Genomic DNA, 19602 nt, shown 5'->3' on the forward strand with positions numbered 1-19602 from the left:
GAGGGGCTTTCACCCAGCCCCTAGAGCCTGGCACTCTGAACTTAGACTTAAAGCCTCCAAATTGTAAGAATAAACTCCTGTTTATTGAGGCCATCCCTTTGGTGGTACATTCCTGTCAGAGTGGCACTAGGTAACCAGAAAAACAGTCAATGTCATGAAATAAAATGGGTATGAACTGCTGTATGGAAAATGAATTTACTCTGTAAACTTTCACCAAAATAACAATAAAAATTTTAAAAAAAAACACAGCAGCAGCAGCAACCCAATGACTTTTTTTCTCTCCTCACAAGAATTCTCTTTCTCCTTTCCTTAAATCCTCAGCCACAGCCTTTCTTTCTGGTTCGTTCCTGAAGCCGTCCCTGGCCCTAGAAGCAGTGTTGTTGTTAGGTGCTGTCAAGTCATCTCTGACTCATAGTGACCCCATGCACAGCAGAACAAAACACTGCCCCGTCCTGCACCAGCTCCACAATCCTTGCTATACTTGAGCCCATCGCTGCAGCCACTGTAGTCAATCCATCTCATTGAGGGCTTTCCCTCCCCTCTTTCATAGACTCTCCATCTTACCAAGCATGACATCCTTCCCTAGAAGCGGAATGAGTCCTAAAGTGTCCCATGCTGACAAAGGCAGTGGCTGATTGATGGTGGCCAGGACTCAGGGAATGGATCAAGCAGCATTGTCACGAACCACGTGAGGAAAGTTTCCAGTCCTGGGTTCCCGTGCTGCTCACAGTCAGGACATGGGGCTGAAGGTCTCAGTGACCGAGTCCCACTAAGCAGAGGAACTCCCAGGTGAGAGAATGGGAAGACCCTTATTGCTGGCTCCTTCAAAGTGCCAGGCGCACCTGTGAACATTTATACAGATTCGTGTTGGTTATTCTAAATATATCATCAGGTAGACCAATCCCTATAAAAGGACAATAAAACCCAAAACCCAGGAGAAGAGAATTCCTCATACAGAGTGTGGTGGTTAAGTTTGTGTGTCAACTTGGCTGGGCCTTGTTGAGTAGCTAGCAGCTGGATGTAGTATTTCCCCATAATGAGACTGGTAATCAACTCCATGGTGGAATCTACTGGGAGCAGCTGAGTAGTTGCCTTAAGGATGTGGTCCGCCTCCTGTATATAAGGAAAGGCTTTGGGATTGGTCTCTTGCCACTTGATCCCTGCATGCAGCTTAGTCGTTGTTCAGCAGCCTGCCATGCTCTGCTGACCTTAGGACTTTCAATGGACTTGAATTAATGGCCTGCCTATTTCCATAGTGATCTGCCTCGGAAACCCAAGGAGGGGTTGCTATGAGTCAGGTCCGACTTGACGGCACATAACAACAACAATATGTGGTTTTGTAACATTGGGACTGTGCCTTTTTACTTGTCAACCTTGGCTTGTCAGTCTCAGCAGCCAATAGCTGTCTGAGTGAAGGAAAGCCTCTAGCTTCAGTGGACAGGGAGCAGGAGGCAGAGCTGAAGCCCAAGGTTGAGGGGCTTTCACCCAGCCCCTAGAGCCTGCCACTTTGAATTCAGACTTAAAGCTTCCAAATTGTAAGAGAATAAAGTACTGTTTGTTCAAGCCATCACATTTGTGGTATATTCCTATCAGAATGGCACTAGGTAACCAGAACACAGTTAGCAAGAAAAGTTTATTAGGGATGAATTGGAGTCTTCTATTTCCTCCAGAAGGAGTTCTGGTGGCACTATGGTTAAAGCATTGGGCTGCTAACCAAAATGTTAGTGGTTCAAGCCCACCAGCTGCTCCACTGGAAAAAGATGAGGCAGGCAGTCTGCTTCCACAAAGATTTACAGCCTTGGAAACCCTATGGAGCATTCTACTCTGTCCTATAGGGTCACTGTGAGTCAAAATTGACTCCATGGCAGTGGGTTTGGGTTGGGGTTTATTTCCTCTAGACAGAGAAAAGGATTCAGTAGAGGGTCAGTGGAAACAAAGGAGACCCTCAATGAAATGGACTGACCCAAGTGCCCCAACAATGGACTCGAACACACCAATGATAATGAAGATGGCACAGTACCGGACAACATTTCCTTCTGTTGTGCATGGGGTCGCCATGAGTCAGAGCAGACTCCATGGCAACGAACAAGAAGCTCTTTTGTTCCTAAATACACACACACCTTTCAAGGTGGGTACCAAGCACTATCCCCAGTTTGCAGGTGGGCAATGACGCTCTGAGATTGTTAGTGACTTGCCCAAGGTCACTAGGAAGTAGCAGAGATGGGTTTGAACACGGGCTATGACATGACACTCACCACCCTGAGAATGTTTGGAAGGGCCTGCTCATCCCCATAGCAAGGATTGTAAGGATGGTGCAGGACCAGGCAGTATTTCATTCACTATGAGTCAGTGCTGACTAGACAGTACCTAACAACAACAACTTCATCCCCTCTGTTCTACCATGTAACTAACACTATAAACATTTTCTAAGACCACAAAATGTGGTCCTGGCACCAACAGCATCAGCATCACCTTGGACCTTGTTAGAAAGACAGAATCCAAGGACTCACCTCCAATCTTCTGATCCAGAGCCCGCATTTTAGCCAGAATACGAAGTGATTCACATGAAGGCAAAAGTTTGAAAAACAAGATACGTGTCTTGCTGACTCAGTTAAGTACAAAGTCCTGTGTCTGAATTTTCCTCTCCTGAGTGCTGGACCACGGGGGTTTTGGGGTTCTAACAAAAAGATTTATTCCTTTCCATTGCTGTCTTTCTTTCATAAACTCTTTCCTGATGACTCTCATGTCAGTCTCTCTTTTCTCTCTAAGCGATTTCGAGCTCTGGTGGTATAGTGCCTAAGGCATCTGACTGCTAACCAGAAGGTTGGTGGTTCAAACCCGACAGCCACTCTGCAGAAAATAGACTGGGCAATCTACTTCTGTCAAGATTTACCACCTCGGAAACCCAAAGGGGGTTGCTATGAGTCGGAATTGACTCCATGGCAGGGAGTTTGGTTTTGGTTTGGTTTACCAGATACCCTGTTTAGCACCTGGTGCTACTTCATGGTGCTCTTACAGACTGTTTCACACATACAAGGGATGGAGCTAGAAAGTGAAAAGACTAATTGCAGAGGGGGTGGAGATAAATTATCACTCACAAATCAAATCACCTCTACCCACTGAAACTGGCAGCCATCTGGGAGTCCAGGAGGAAGAAGACCTCAGGTCTTTCTTTTTTTGCCCCATAGCAACCAACAGGTAACTTCAATAAGTGTGCTGTTGCTATGTGCCATCTAGTTGATTCCAACTCATAAAACCCACCCACTGCTGTTGAGTTAATTGTGACTCATTGCACCCTATCCGTCAGGGTAGAACTAAATCACAGGCTTTCTAAGGCCATAAATGTTTACAGAAGCTGAGTGCCACATCTTTCTCCCATGGAGCCTCTGGCAGGTTCAAACCATTGATTTTGGTTAGCAGCCGAGCACTTAACCATTGTGCCACCAGGTCTTCTCCAACAACTGTACATTTTCATTAACCAAATAACTCGACCAGGCATTGTTCCACCCAGCTGTTCGAAAACCCAAGCATCTGGAAGGAACTCGGGCAGATAGCTGAGCTCATGGAGGCTTGATCATACTGGAACAGGCACCTGGAGAGGTCTTCCTGCTCCTAGGCTGTCAGAGGAAGAGAGGGAAAGGCAAGGAGTTGGCTCACAGCTGTTCCCTACCCTACAATCAGCAGGGACCATGTGTCTGATGAACAAATTTCCATAGTGAATGATGCCAGGGCTTTTTGGAAGATACTTAAGATTCTCCAACTGCCTTCTGCAAAGGCTCTAGGTGCTGCTGCGTTCCTTGGGGGAAGCTGGCTCCTTCATCCAGCATCTGTGGGTGCCTGAAGGAGCTCATGTGTACAGACAACAACTCCTAAGTCCCTTTTCCTGGGTTGACTTTCTGGGCCAAGCCTGGTGCTGAGTGCTTTACTACCACTATCTGATGGAATCCTGACAAATGCCTAGGAAGCAGGTGCTAACTTCCTCTGATTTTGCAGCTTAGCTAAGTATCTTCATTATTAAGTGACCTGACCAAGGTCAAAAATCTATTGGGTGCCTGCTATGTACAACCAAACACCTCATGAATCTGGTTTCTTTGTTTGAAGGTTTAGGGTCATGGTTTCACGGGACATTCCAGTTATTTGGCCTATTACCATGTTTAGTGCTTCTGATCTACCTTCTACTTCATTGTATAGGGCCTGGAGTCTTAAAAGTTCTGAAGGGATCATCCAGAATACAACTGGTCTCTCTTCACCCAAAGCAACAAAGGAAGAAGGAGACTCAGGCATAGGGATAGGATACGGAACGTGTGGCCAATTGCTTTCATGAACAACTGCCTCCTCTGCCATGAGACCAGAACTAGACAGTGGTCGGCCACCATTTCTGAATGTTTGGATCAAAGATTCTATAAAAGAATCCTGATCAAAAGGAGAAAAGGCAGAACAAAATTTCAAATTCTCATGGAATCTAGACTTTCTGGAGTCACGGAGGCTGGGTGTACCCCTGAAACTATTGCCCTGACATAAGCTTTAAACCTAAAATAAAAATATGTCTGGAAGTCTTCTGAAAACTAAACAACAGTTTAGCTGAACTAGTAAAGAAGGTCTGCCTTGAGCACTGGGCTTAATTAAGACTTCTCTCTATGGGATCAAACTGACAAAAGCAACTTAGATAAGAAACTTAAGGGGCAGAGAGTTTATGTTAATGGGAGAGGAACAATTTGGAAAAGAGGGTGAGAACAGTTGCACAACTCAAAGAGAATGTACACTGTATGGTACATGTAGAAATTGTTGAATCAGTGGTGTTCTGCTGTGTATATTCTCAAAAAAAATAACAAATAGAATATATACCCACACATGCACATGTGCGTGCGTGCACGCGCGCACACACACATACACACACACACACATCTCACTGTTCACAACAGCCAAAAGTGGAAATAACACAAATATCCATCCCTGGATAGATGGATAAGAAAACTGTGGTTTATCCACACAATGGAATGCTACTCAGCCACGAAGTTCTGATACATGTTACAGTGTGAATGAACCTCGAAAACATTATGCTAAATGAAAGAAGTCCACCCCAAAGGTCACATGTTGTATGATTCCATTTACATGAAATACCCAGAATGGGTAAACCCATATAGACAGAAAGTAGATGGCTGGTGGTTAGGGGCTGGGAAGAAGGGGGAATGGGGAACGACTGATTAATGGGCCCAGGGTCTCCTTTGGGGGAGATAAAAATGTTTTGGAACATTTGCATAACACTGTGAAAGTATTAAACACCACTGAACTGTATACTTTAAGATAATTAATTTTCTTGGAGGACATTATGCTGAGTGAAATAAGTCAATTACAAAAGGACAACAAATACTACATTAGTCCACTATAATAAAAAGTCAAGGAAAAGTTTATATATGGAAGGAAACTTTCTTTGTTACCAGGAATGGGAGGGGAGGGAAGGGGAGGGAAAATTGCTAGACAGGTATGTATGTATGTATGTATGTATGTATGTATAAATAAGTAGATAAAACCAAAGATTATTAGTGGTTCCCCTTTGGCTAAGATCAAGTACAGTATCTGTTCTTATCAGTTTAATATCTGGTACGTCCTCTATCCGAAGGAGCTCTGGTGGTATAGTCCTAAGGCACTTGACTGCTAACCAGAAGGCTGGCGGTTCAAACCCAGCAGCCACTCCTCGGAAGGAAGGTTGGGCAATCTACTTCTGTAGTGATACCGCCTCAGAAACCCAAGGAAGGGTTGAGTCTGACTCAACGGCATATAACAACAACAACAACAGGGGTAGGAGGGAGGGGGAAAGGGGAAACTTTTGTGTATAGGACATTCAGTTTACGCTAATGATGGTGGAATCATTATCTTTGGAAAAGAATAGCAATAATGGTGGCAAAGAAAAAAAAAGTTAATTTTTTTGTTATGTGAATTTAAAAAAAAAAAAAACTGAAATCTAGTAAGTGGTCAGGTCAGGATTTGAACACAGGACTTGACTGAACATCAAACAGTAGACCACAGTATCCAGGCGGGAAAAAGTGCCTCAGGTCCTGCATCTTGTGCTCAGCGTCTCCGCAGGGCGAAACCAGGGGGTCTGCCTGCAGGGGCCTGAAGTGCCCTCCTGGATTCTGGGGCCCCACTGCGCCTCCACCCAAGTCCCTACCTCCAGCACACATTCTAACACCTGTTCCTCCCAGGTAAGTACTGGGCAGCAGGGCTTTGTAGTCAAGGGCACCAGAACCTGCAAAACTGGACTCAGGGCCTCAATGTGATTTCACTCAAGCTGCCAACACAAGGAGGGGAAATCACATCTCCAGCATCTTTCTCCTCCATCCCCAAATCCGTCTTATGTCTTCCTCCAGAATGATCTAAAAACTCCATATTTATGCCTTTCTATTTAGGCCTGAGGAAGCAGTAGTGGGTGGGTGGCAAATTTCTCCCCTTCTGTGTGGCAGATCAGAGTTCGATTCCCTCAATGCACCTCATGGGCAGCCACCACCCACCTGCCAGTCAAGGCCTGTGTGTTGCTATGATGCTGAAAGATTTCAGTGGAACTTCCAGAAGAAGACAGAGTAGGAAGAAAGGCCTGGTGATCTACTTCTGAATATCAGCCAATGAAAACCCTACAGATCACAACAGTCCAAACAGCAACTGATCATGGGGATGGCGCACGCCAAGGCAGAGTTTCATTTGCTAGTGCATGGGCTCTCTGAGTCAGGGGGTGACTCAGCTAACCACACCACAACAAATGAAAAACTGAGAGACTCTCTGATCCTCAAGGACTCTGAGCAAGTCATTAAGTGTCCTTAACAAGCAAGTTCTGTTTGCACTAAGTGCCAACCCTGAGCTAGAGACAGATTCAACCCTCTCACAACACAGGAAGACACCGAGCCTACTGTTGTCCCACCTGTGATCCTACAGAGATCAGAACCTAAAGAACTTCCTTCCAGTTTATTCCCCAAAGTCACCAAACTTGAACCACCAGCCTGCTGCAACAGTGCAATTCCACCTCTTGTTCCTTACTTCTTGCAAAGAATCAGATGCACTGAAAGCTAAAACCCTGTGGATCAGCCCCAAACCAACTCAGGGCAAAAGCAGGCAGTTCGACCATCCAACTAGAACCCCCACTGCACGGGATTTGTAATCCATCTCGTAAAACAGCCTTTGGGTAAGAAAGAGAATATTTACAGCTTTAATAGAGCCAGCATCGTAACTGTCTTAGTTATCTAGCGCTGCTATCACAGAATACCACAAGTGGGTGGCTCTAACAAACAGAAATTTATTTTCTCAGTTTAGGAGGCTGGAAAGTCCAAAGTCAGAACGTGGGCTTTGGGGAAGCCATTCTCTCTCTGTGGGCTCTGGAGAAAGGTCCTTGTCCCTTCTGAGCTTCTGCTCCTGGGCGATCTCTTTTATATCTCAAAAGAGATTGATTTAAAACACACCCTACACTGGTCCGGCCTCATTAACATAACAAAGACAACCCATTCCCAAATGGGATTATAATCACAGGCGCAGAGTTTAGGATTTACAGCACACATTTTGGGGAGATACAAAGCAATCCCTAACAATAATCATCACAGCACTTTGTCTATATATCCCTTTGCAGCTGAACAGGCCTTTCTTAGTTCCTGTAAGTAATCCTTTCCAGTCATTTGACAGGGAAGCATCAAGCTGAAGAAGAATCAGTCTTGTGTTGGTAAAAAGAGCAGAAGAAATCAGCAGGTCATTTGCAGTATGTGGCTCCTTTTGCCCCTGATTAGCCATGTGGCTTAAAACAAACCATCTGAAATTCTCTGTGCCCCTCATCACTAAGCTGGGCCTAAGAATTCCAAACTCTTACCTCCCAACATAAAAAACGAGAGGCCTATAAACCCTTAGCAAGCGCCAAGCCCTCCGAAAGGGAGACAATACTGCACGTTAAGGAAATAAAAATGAGAGCTCAGATATAAGCTGCCAGGTATTAATGCAAAGTAATAAAACAGGAAGAAGTCCAAGAGCAACATTTTATGGAGACGAAGCTAGAACTTCTCCCAAGAAGGGGGGAGGCCAAGAACTAGGCTTCTCATCTAATAAATCAAAGGGGGGAAAATAAACCATTAACAAGGCCCCGCAAATGCATCTCAGAAGACAGCTAAAAGGAAAAACAGAAAGAGCTTAAGGGTCACCTGGGGTGCTGGATTAAAAGTCCACAATCAAATACTGCAAAGCTGTAGGAATCTTATTTAGCGCCATCAAAAAATATTTATGGAACACCTCCCCGCTGAGTCCTAGACAGGCCACACCAAGTGCAGGGGGGATTCAGAGAATGGCCCCAGAGCTGGCAAGAGGCAGCCCATGGCCACAGGGGGCCAGGGGAGGACAGCAAGAGAGCAAGGGGGGCAGAGAGAAAGGAGGGGTCACAGAGGATAGAGACAGATGGCTCAGTCTCAGGCCTGGAGAACCTACCTCTACTTTTGCTGATGGTTCTTTTCCTTGTCTTTTGTTTTTCAGTCTGAACTCATAACCTTTCAGCTTGAAGACACCAGCCATCCAGACTTCTTCAGACTGGCTTCTGTCAGGTAGCACTGTACATTTATGATTCCTCCAGGTCTTCTCCTGGCTTGATAGCTCATTTCTTTTTATCTCTGAATGATACCCCTTCTGTATGGATGTACCGTCCAGTCACCTATTGAAGGACATCTTGGTTGCTCCCAATTTGGGGCAGTTATGAATAAAGCTGCTGTAAACATTCATACACAGGTTTGGATGAGGACAAGTTTCCATTTATTTGGGTAAATGCCTCTAAGTGTGGTTCCCAGACATAAAGACTTCTTTATACTCATGAAACTCTCATAACCCACTATGATGGATGTGAATCTATGTATCTGTGCACATTTTCTCCAGATCTCCCCCTGGATAATTTCTTGCTCAAGCGAAAGTTAAAGTTCTGGCCTCAGGACTGCATAAGGTACCTAGACTTTGTGTCCCCAGTTCAACCCTTCCCACCCCACCAGGAATAGAGGAGTAAATCAAAACTACTTGCCTGCTTCCCTAGCAGCCTATAAGAAAAGAATGAGAAAACCTAATACTCCCTCCTTCCCCCAAGAAAAGACTGACCAGTAAGTGTTTGCTGGGTGCTTGCTCTGTTCCTTGGGATTTATGGGAGCTAAAAAATAAGAACCATGGTCACTATTCACAAAGAAATTAAACTTCAGATCAAAACCGAGTGCCAGTGAATCGATTCTAACTCACAATGACCCCATAGGACAGAGTAGAACTGCCCCAAAGGTTTTCCAAACCTGTAATCTTCACGGAAGCTGATAGCCACATTTTAATCCCACAGGGTGCTTGGGGGGTTCAAACCACTGACCTTTTGGTTAGCAGCCAAGCATTTAACCACTGTATCACAAGGGCTATTTAAACTTCAGATAAACCAAAAAACCAAACTCACTGCCATGGAGTAGATTCAACTCATAGCGACCCCTCCTTGGGTCCAAGGTGGTATCTCTATGGAAATGGATTGCCCAATCTCCCTTCCTAGTAGTGGCCAGTGGGTTTGAACTGCCAGCCTTCTGGTTAGCAGTCAAATGCCTTAGGCACTACACCACCAGAGCTCCCTACCAGCACTGGGAGAAAGGGAGGAACCAGACCTGCAATAGTGAGCCATGGTGGAGCAGAAGAGTGATAGCCATGTTGAAAAGCAGTTAAAAGGATCAAGAAAAGATAGAAAGAAACTCAAAATTGAATCACCACTCTCTCTTCTTACTATTGGGAAAAAAACATAAAAACAAAGATAACTCCTCTCCCTAACCACCTAAAAACAGTTATAGATTAAAAAGTTCCTAAGAGAAACCCTTAACGATGGTATCAGCTGCAAAAGACTCATAAAATCAATAGCTAACTCAAGTATCTCAGCTCTTTGAACTGAATCCTCCCACATCTGCTTGAGTGGGTTCTCTCGGAAATCATTACGAGTTGCACAAATAACAAGACCCTTCCCGAAAAATCAGATAACCCAGACGTGAAATCTGCTGAAATCTTCAATGAAAAGGCCTTCTAAGGAAGTTTCCAATAAAAGCATCTTTGAAGGCTTGGCCCTCCTGTGAACTCCACCACAGATCACTCCGGTCATGAGGCATTAACACTATCTCTATCCTTCATGTATACATCTCTTTGTTCTTCTGGCTTTTTATTGGTTTGAAGTTAAGCCTACCCTGGCCATCTGAATTCCCCTAAAACTGAGTCATTTCTCATCCTATCTGCCTGTTTCCCAGTAATGGTCTGCAGTCAAGCCTTTAAAATAAAATGGACCCATATGCGTGGATAAGTGGAGACCTTACATGTGATCCATGAAGAGATGAGGAAAGAGGGACAGAAGGACCTAAGGTGGCAGCTGTTTCTAAGAAGAAAGATGCTGAGGCTGCTTATGTACAACCAGACACCTCGTGGGATTTGGGTTCTTGGTTTGGAGGCTTAGGGTCATGGTTTCATGGGACATCCCAATTAATTGTTTTAATATTATCTTTAGTGCTTCTGTTCTACCTCCTAGCTCATTAGGGGTGCCCGAGGTCTTAAAAGCTTGCAAGCAGCCATCCAAGGTACAACTGGTCTATTACCCTGGAGCAGGAGAGGAAGGAGAGACATGAGTAAGAGGAGGGTATGGAACGTGCAGCTAATTGCCTCAATGAACAGCTATCTCTTTGCCTCAATGAACAGCCATCTCTTTGCCTCAATGAACAGCCATCTCTTTGCCATGAGACCAGAAGAACTGGATGGTCCCCACCTACCATTACTGAATGTTCTGATCAAAACTTCTATAGAAGAATACTAATCAGAATGGGGAAATTGCAGATCAGAATCCCAAATTCTCATGGACTCTAGATTTTCTGGAGCCATGGAGTCTGGTGTACCCCTGAAACTACAGCCCTGACCTAATCTTTAAACTTTAAACCAAAAATATCACCTAAAATCTTCTTAAATCCAAATAATAGCTTAGCTTAATTAATCAACAATGTCTGCCTTGAGCATCGTGGTCTTTTAAAGAACAATATGGGATCAAGTTGACAATAGCAACTCCAGCATTTAGATCGGAACCTTGGGGGCAGTGAGTTTATGTTAATGGGGAAGGAGCAATACAAAAAAGGAGGCTGAGAATGGTTGCACAATGCAAAGAACATAATCAATGTCACTGTATTATATATGTAGAAATTGTTGAATTGGTGTATGTTTTCCTGTGTACATTCTCAATAACAACAATGACAAAATAAAATGTTTAAAGGTGCGGCTACATCCCTGGAGACTTAGGGTAAAATCAGGGAGGGGAACAGGGAGAGACAGCTGAAGATGCTCAGCAGGGGGCAGATGGGGCACCAGGCAAAGAGCCAGAGGTGCGGGGTTCATGAAAGAGCAGCTGGCTTCATCATGCATGCCATCCTAAGACCCTTTTCTCTTCTTTCGTCTATTCAGTTTAATGACAGTCACTAATCCAGGTCCTCGGAAACGGTGGAGAAAAGAGACAGAAATAACTATCGTGTAAACCAGTAACCCAGATGCCATCATGTCAACTCCAGTCCATGGCAAACTCATGTGTGTCCGAGCAGAACTGTGCTGCATACGGTTCTCGGTGGTTGCTTTCCAGAGGTAGATCCCCAGGCCAGGTGGACTCAAACCTCCGACCTTTTGGCTATCTGCCAAGCTCATTAACTGTATTTACTATCGAAATGCCAACCCAGGGCCATCAAGTTGATTCCTATTCAGAGCAACCCTTTAGGACAGAGTAGAACTGCCCTATAGGGTTTCCAAGGCTGTAAATCTTTACAGAAGCAGACTGTCTCATCTTTCTTCCGCAGAGGGGCTGGTGAATTTGAACTGCTGACCTTTTGGTTAGAAGCCTAATGTTTAAACATTGCACCACCAGAGCTCTTATGTGCCACCCAGGACTCCTAAACATAGGGTAGGAAAGATTAATGAGGTCAAGAGACTACAGCCCATCATAGAAAAATCTAGAAAACAACTTAAGAAGAAACCTCTATATGAAGAGGAAATAAGATGTGAACTTTTTTTTCCCCTAACACCTAAGGTACTCAAGAAGCTGTGAAAGCATCAAAGGAATTAAATGACAGGGACAGTATCTGTCCTTTCAGGCACACCACCTTTTAAGTGTCATATGTACTATGCCAGGTGCCTGGTAGGTATCAGCAGGCCTGTGAGCCAGGTACTCTCATTCACTAATCATAGATAAGGGATCCAAGGGTCACACAAGGAGTGAGAAGTGGCTAAATTAGCCACAGCTCTGGTGGCTTAGTGCCTAAGGCATTTGGCTACTAGCCAGAAGGCTGGCAGTTCGAACCCACCAGCCACTCCTTAGAAAGAAGATTGGGCAATCTACTTCTATAGTGATACCACCTCAGAAACCCAAGGACGACTCAGTATGAGTTGGATCTGGCTCAACGGCAGTGAGTTTGGTTTGGGTTTGGTTTTATCACCACAGGAGGAGTCCTTAAACCACAACCAAACCAAACTCACTGCCATCGAGCTGATTTCAACTCACAGCGACCTCTCCTTGGGTTTCCAAGGCAGTATCTCTATGGAAGTAGATTGTCCAACTTCCTTCTGAGGAAGGGCTGGTGGGTTTGAACAACCAACCTTCTGGTTAGCAGTCAAATGGCTTAGGGCACTATGCCACCAGAGCTCCTACAAGGAGTCCCTAAGCAGCACAAATGATTAACCACTCAGCTACTAACCAAAAGGCTGGCAGTTTGAACCCACCCTGTGGCTCTATGGGAGAAAGATCTGGCCATCTGCTTCTGTAAAGGTGACAGCCAAGATAACCCTATAGGGCAGTTCTACTCTGTCATATGGGGTTGCTATGAGTTGGAAACAACTCGACTGCACCTAACAATAACAACAACATAACCATAGACAGAGTCCCTGGGTAATACAAATGGTTGAGGTCTGGGTTGCTAACTGAATGACTGACAGTTCAAAACACCCAGAGGAGCCTCAAATGAAAGGTCTGTCAATCTACTTCTGGAAAAATCAGTCTCTGAAAACCCCACAGAGCACAGTTCTCCTCTCAGCACTAGTGGTTACAACCAAAGGTAGGTCTGATCCCAGGAGGCTGAGCTGCCCTCTCTCTTCCCACCTCCCATAGAAAAGCTTCATCTAGATCATGAATTCTTGCCCAGCCCACAGTTCAATGGTCCTGAGAACACGCCAGAAAAGTCATCCCTCAAATTCTGTCTAAGGTTTTCTGACAAGAAGAGACATAGCCTGCTTTGTCATTTTTTTTAAATAATAGTAATAAGTTTGGGGGATTGGTCTGTGAGCTGAGTTCCGTACAGACTTCATGTTATGACACCACAATAAGAAAAATGTAAACAAAATACACCAAAGGGTGGTCCTGCAGGTTTAATTAGCTTTGTTAGAATCGCCCGTGCCTTATTTACTGATAGGATTACCAGAAAACAGTGTGGAAGTGGTCCCTCAACTTGAAATAACCAGCTCTCCATGTGACACACTCTGCCTAACGTAATTTGAAGCATTTGTTAATACAATAATCCAACACAAACAGTAGAACCCATACAGGGAATTGTGGCTGGCAGTCACTTCCACCGTGCCTAAAGCAGACCGGATTACCATTCCGCCTAATCAAAAACAACAACAAACAAAATTAATACGATAAGCATTTACAAAAATTAACCCCAATATTTCCCATTTATTTAATTTTACAGACATTCCACCACTTCCATGGCTTTCCAGCAAATCTGGGGGCTCTAAGAATGAGCCCTCTAATGCAACAAAATACTTGCTGCCATTAAGTCAATTCTGACCCACAGCAACCCTACAGGACAGGGCTGAACTGCCCCTACCATAAGGTTTCCAAAGTTGTAATCTTTACAGAACCAGAGTGCCACATCTTTACCCCATAGAGCAGCTGGTGGGTTTGAACCACTGACCTTTTTGGTTCTCAACTGAGCACTTAACCACTGTGCCACCAAGGTTCACTCTAATGCAATAATGACTTATTAATTCAACACCCCTACCCCCAGGAGCTCTGGTGGTGTAGTGCCTAAGGCACTTGACTGCTAACCAGAAGGCTGGCGGTTCAAACCCACCAGCCACTCCTCGGAAGGAAGGTTGGGCAATCTACTTCCGTAGTGATATCGCCTTGGAAACCCAAGGAGGGGCCCCGTGAGCCGGATCTGACTCGATGGCATGTGTATGCTGTGTGCCCCCACCCCACTGAATCAGAATATAGAAAGAATTCAGTAATGGAATACATAAATTGTATCCAAAACAAAAAAAAAAGTGCAAAATTATATGTCTCACTTCTCACATATTCTATTATTTATTTTCAAGAGTTAGGTAAATTCAAGCAAACAAAGGGCAGAGTCCTTCAGAAGCCAAGGGCTTGAGAGTCTGTGGAATCCCCGCTTTGGACTGGACAAGTGAGGCTTCAGGGATCACAGAGGCATGGGTCTTACCCCTAAATCTTCACCTCCTGAGTCCACCAGAGAGCCCCACTCTCCAGGAAGGATTTGGTTACCTACTAGAACTTTTGTGATATGGGAAAGTTCACAATGTGGATTTTAAGTAGCGCATTTAGCTAGAAAGAGGAAGCAGAGAGTTCCCCGGAGCCAGACAGCTTGCTTCAAACCCTCACACAGGTGGTTTTCTAGCTGTGTGACCTTGGTTGTAAGTTACTTAAATTCTCTGAGCTTCAATTTCCTCATCAAAATGGGACAAAAATAGAGCCTTCCTCAGAGTTGTGGTGAGAATTAAGATGGGTATAGTGCTGAGAACACTCAGAGCACACAGTAAGCACTCAACAGTAGTGCCAATTTAGGAGCCCTGGTGGTGCAACGGTTAAGTGCTCGGCTGCTGACCAAAAGTCAGTTCAATCCTACCCAGCAGCTCCACGGAAGAAAGACCTGGCAATCAGCTCCTGTAAAGACACAGCCCAGAAAACCCTATGGGGTAATTCTACTCTGTCACATGGAGTCACCATGAGTCGAACATTGACTGAAGAGCACCTAACAACAGATTTATGTACTTAAGCTGCAATAACGGATTCAAACATACCAACAGTCATGAAGACGGCACAGGACCGGGCAGTGTTTCGTTCTGTTGTACAAAAGGTCGCCAGGCGTCAGAGCAGTCTTGATAGCAACTAATATGATCCGGTAGCACAGTGCCTAAGGCATCTGACTGCTAACCAGAAGGTTGGTGTTCAAACCCACCAGCCACTCCACGGAAGCAAGACTGGTCAATCTATTTTAGAAACCAAATGGAGGTCACTATGAATCAGAACCAACTCAATGGCAGTGGGTTTGGGTTCTTGGTTAATATGATTATGTAATGATTATAACATGTAGTATAATTTAAAGGTTAAAAAAAAACTGTGATGTTTAAATGTTTTAAAACTGTACTCTAGACACCTCTCGTCAGTCAGCTACCCCCCACCCACCCCCACCCTCCTAGTGATTATTCTGACCTCGTGGTGACGTGCAGAACTAATAGGTCGACGAGAAGACTGCTTCGAGAAGGGCTCATTGGGAGTCAGTTGCTCGTGAGGAGGAGTTCTGTGACTTTAAAAGGAGTAGTCTGCCCTAGAACAGGTTCTATTTTAATGCTTTGAGACAAAATCTTTCCCCTGGGAAACTGCCTCCAACCCACATCCTCAAGAGTGGGGATTCTACCCTTGAGATGCTACCACTGAGCCATTCAAGTCAGACCAGCAAGGAATGCTGACGTGAGGGCAGGCAAGTGAATGTTCGCAGATCCTGACAACACAGCCAGCAGGCTGCGGGCTTTGGTCTGTGGCCCACGTGTTCTCTCTCCTCTTCTCGGCAACCCTTTGGAGAGGGACCCACTGGAGATTTTATTCTGGGAAATCAGCTCACTTCTGTCACCCAGTCGGTAATCGGAATGTCTCATGTCTGCAGATGGATCAGTGATGAGAGTTCTCACACAAACGCTAGAATGATAACTGATTCAAGGCTTCAGACAGGACTGCCCGCACAGACCTCAAGCATGTTTTCCTATGTGCAAGTCTCTCTTGATCTCTCATTCCTACCAATGCAAGTGCTCTTGGGGCCTGAAATTGGCCACAGTCAGGGGACGAGAAAGGGGCAAACGGAGCAAAGCTTCTCTGGTTCTCCAGTTTCAGGTCCTCAAATGCCCGCTGCATTGCCAACCTGAAGCCTGTTTTCCTAGCACACCTCCCATCTTATTAAACAACACCTTTATCATTTACAAAGCATTTCACAATACTTACATATATTATTTCCGCCTCTCACAGAAGACTTGTGAAAGCCATTAGATTATAAACCAGCACATCTGTCTTATTCACAAATGCATCCTGCACCTTGCACCTACTAGGTGCTCAGTAAGTATGTACTGCCACCACCTGCTTGTCAGCTGGTTGTACTGTGGTGGTCTGCATGTTCCTGTGACACTGGAAACTATGCCATCAATATTTTAAATACCAGCAGGGTCATCCATGGTGGACAGGTTTCAGCCGAGCTTCCACACTAAGACAGAGTAGAGTAGGAAGAAAGGCCTGGTGATCTACTTCTCAAAATTAGCCAGTGAAAGCCTGTGGGTTACAACACAATATTGCCTAATGCTGGAAGATGAGGTCCCTAGGTTGAAAGGCACTCAAAATACAGAGGCCCCAACCGTGGACTTAAGCCTACCAATGACAGTGAGATGGTACAGGACTGGCAACATTTTCTTCTGTTCATGGGGTCGCCATGAGTTGGAACTGACTCACTAGCAACTAACAAGTATCTGTGGAGGGAGTAACTAAAGGACTCAAAGAACACATGTCTGTTAAACAGTCAGTTTAACAGCCCAAAGCCTATCTGGTGCCAGGCAAGAAAGCTTTCTCCTCCACATCCGTCATCTGATGGGAAAGCAGTAAAGATCTTGTCACACTGCTAGATACCAGCTCAAAGGAAATGCTGCAATCAGAGGTTCCCACATGAGTGTGGATGGCTGAGGTTATTCACACTGGAGCAGATCCTAACACTTGAGCCAAACCACATCATTTCTACTCATTTTATTTCTTGATCTTTTTTTTTTTTTGGTCAAAAAAAAATCTGACTTGCTGCCTTGAGCACTGTGCTTTTTTAAGATCTATCTATCTGGAATCAAATTAACAACAGCAACTCGAAAGATTAGCTGGGAACCTCAGGGGCAATGGGTTTATGTGAATGGGGGAGGAAAACTCAGAAAAGGAGGGTGAGGATGGTCCACAACTCCAAGAATGTCATCAAGGTCACTGAGTTGTACAGGTAGAAACTGCTGAATTGGTGTGTACTGTGTGTGTATATTCTCAACATTAACAAAAATAATAAATGATAGAAAAAAGAAAGAAAGAAAGCAAACCTGCACTGGCTGATGGCTTTCACTGATCCTTACAGGTTAGTATGCATGTGAAATGTTCCTCCTTACATCCTGGACTTTTGTTACTAAAACCTTAAGCAGCTCAACCAATGTCATGTCTCAAGGTGGTATCTTCAAGCTATGTCTTGTTTCCAGAAGCAGAACACAATAGCCAAAAATGTAATCTTGAAAAGGAATTCCAGTTTTACTCACAATTCCCAAAGGGTATTAAAAGGGATTTACTTATTCAGTCAATGAACAATAATATGTATTGAGTTCTTACTCTGGAGCAGGCACTGGTGTCTGTGCCAAACACACGCAGGAAGGGAATGAAGAGACAACAGCTCTGCCCTCACACAGATTCAATTCTGGTTGAAGGAAGACGGGTACTAACAAAGAAAAGTAAGAACAAAGCTACTTTCAGAGATGCTTTGAAGAAAATAAAAGAGTGCTATAATATAGGAAGGAGCTCTGGTAGTGTAGTGCCTAAGGCACTTGACTGCAAACCAGAAGGCTAGTGGTTAAAACCCACCAGCCACTCCTCGGAAGGAAGGTTGGGCAATCTATTTCTATAGTGATACTGCCTCGGAAACCCAAGGATGGGTCACTATGAGTCGGGTCCAACTGAACAGCACATAACAACAACAACAAGGAAGGTTGAGGAGCTCTGGTAGCATAGTGCCTAAGGCACTTGACTGCTAACCAGAAGGCTAGCAGTTCAAACCCACCAGCCACTCCTCAGAAGGAAGGTTGAGCAATCCACTTCCATAGTGATACTGCCTCAAAAACCAAGAAGGGGTTGCTATGAGTCAGATCTGACTCAATGGCCATGAGTTTGGTTTTTGGTTTTATAATATAGGGGCTTCTTTAGACTGGATGGCAGGGAAGGTGTCACTGAGGAGGTAACAGGAGCTGAGACAGGCTGAAGAAAAATCAGATACTCTTCGGGAAGAATCACATTCCAGGCAGCGAGAACAGCAAGTGCAAAGGCCCTGAGGCAGGAAGGGGTCCGAGAGACAGAAAGATCTGTGAGGCTGAAGAGCAGCAAGCGAGACTATGCGTGACAGGAGACATCAGAAAGGTGGGCGAGGACTGGTTCTAAAAGAGCCCCACTATTACCGGCGCTGTGTGCCACTGACTCAACTCTGACTCCCAGCGACCCTACAGGACAGAGCAGAACTGCCCCCACACGTTTCCCACGCTGTAATCTTCATGGAGCAGATTGCCAGGTCTTAGCTCCCTTGGAGTGGCTGGTGGGTTTGAAGCGCCAACCTTTTGGTTAGCAGCCGAGTGCTTAACCTTTGTGCCACCAGGGCACCTAAAGAGCCAGGCAGACCCAAGTATATGGTGTGAATTTCATCCTCGGTGCAATAGGAAGCACTGGAATATTTTAAGGAGAGGACTGAGGTAAACTGCTTTTGTTTTTAAAAAGCTCACCTAGACTGCTATGTCAATAACAGATCATGAGAGGAGGGCACCCCTTTAGTGTGTGGATTTTACTTAAATGCTCTCGAGAAGTTCCCCCACCCTAGGTCACTCCCAGAAAAGTCTAGACCATATTAAATAGGTCAAATCTCTGATGGGTCGAGAAGGGAGCTGTCTGGGGGAAATCTAACAAGACATTCATGTATTACACATCCAGGGAGAGCTTTGAACCACGCCTGAACACAGCCAGCGGTCAGAAACGTTTGTTGAGTAAATGGTAAACTCCACAGTCTCCACTATGCTAGATGCTCAGAACACATCAAAGGAAGGGAGAGGGCTCCCGCCACCCAGCACAGGGCTGATGCGCACCAGGGACTCACAACAAGCCTAAGGAATGAGTGAAATGCAAGCAAAATGGCAGGTTGGCCAAAGATCACCCTCTGTTTTCCTCTGAAGAAGGTCACTATTCTATTATTCCTCAAGCCTTATTCTAGAGTTTTGGAAACAATCCACAAATACGCACTCCTGAGATCTAAACTGATGTCTGTTCAGTTCCATCATGCACACTACGACATGCCAAGCTGACTTTTTTTTTTAACATCAGTTCTTCTGAGGACAGTTCAAAAGGTGAGAGAAGCCCAGTTTCCCCTTCTCCAATTCCCCTGGCCAATGTTCAGCAAAAGACAGGTTCAAGACTAACATACAATAAAAATGCAGCATCAAATCCAACAGCTCTCTTGACTTGGCAACTTTTCAAGAGAGGATATCACTCAGCTTATAATTTGATGTGGGAATAGTGCA

At 44.9% G+C, this 19602-nt stretch overlaps 1 protein-coding gene and 1 pseudogene across 1 annotated transcript in view; one reads left to right on the forward strand and one right to left on the reverse strand.

The window, feature by feature from the left end:
* Positions 1-19602, reverse strand: part of CHST11 (carbohydrate sulfotransferase 11) — a 432318-nt gene that overhangs the window by 343429 nt on the left and 69287 nt on the right. The window lies entirely within an intron of this gene.
* LOC122150707 lies at positions 5537-5642 on the forward strand (annotated as a pseudogene).

This window comes from Orycteropus afer, unplaced genomic scaffold (assembly GCF_000298275.1).
Source record: "Orycteropus afer afer isolate SDZICR_OR568_19922 unplaced genomic scaffold, OryAfe1.0 scaffold00209, whole genome shotgun sequence".
Classification (NCBI taxonomy): Eukaryota; Metazoa; Chordata; class Mammalia; order Tubulidentata; family Orycteropodidae; genus Orycteropus; species Orycteropus afer.